Raw genomic sequence first — 553 nt, 5'->3', positions numbered from 1 at the left:
AGCTGTTAGCATATAGTACTGAAAGTAACTGCAAGTATGTAAACTTTTTATTTTATTTATTTTATCCAAAGTACTGTACCCATGTTTTATTTTTTCCCCAGTAAATATATTTTTATTTTACTAATGTGGCTCTTGTGTTTGCAATACGACCATTGATCTTGAATCTCAGAATCCCAACAAATTGGTAGCAGAGTGTTGTTGTGAGGATAACATGGTGGACAGGCAACTGGGGTAAGACCCTCTGGGTCTCGGTTGGGGAGAAAAGGCGAGGGATAAATAAAGTAAGTAAAAAGATGTCACCTGCTGGATTTCTGTGTGTTTCCCTGCTGTAAAATACAGTTGCCATCTCCTTAGATGAAAAATTCTGATACCCAGGTGGGATACATTGTGGGCGATTTCGCACTAGAGCTGCCTCGCGGTTGCGCCGCCGTTTGCCCCAACATTATTTGTCAATTTCACACCCAAGGCTGCGGGGCTGCATTTGACCTGTGGCTTTGCCCGATTTCCTCCACAGTTTCGTGATCCCCAAAAACCAGGATCACGAAACTGCGGG

This window comes from Gekko japonicus, unplaced genomic scaffold (assembly GCF_001447785.1).
Source record: "Gekko japonicus isolate JY-2015 unplaced genomic scaffold, Gekko_japonicus_V1.1 scaffold1618, whole genome shotgun sequence".
In the NCBI taxonomy this organism is placed as follows: domain Eukaryota; kingdom Metazoa; phylum Chordata; class Lepidosauria; order Squamata; family Gekkonidae; genus Gekko; species Gekko japonicus.
Note: the sequence above shows the minus strand (reverse complement) of the source record.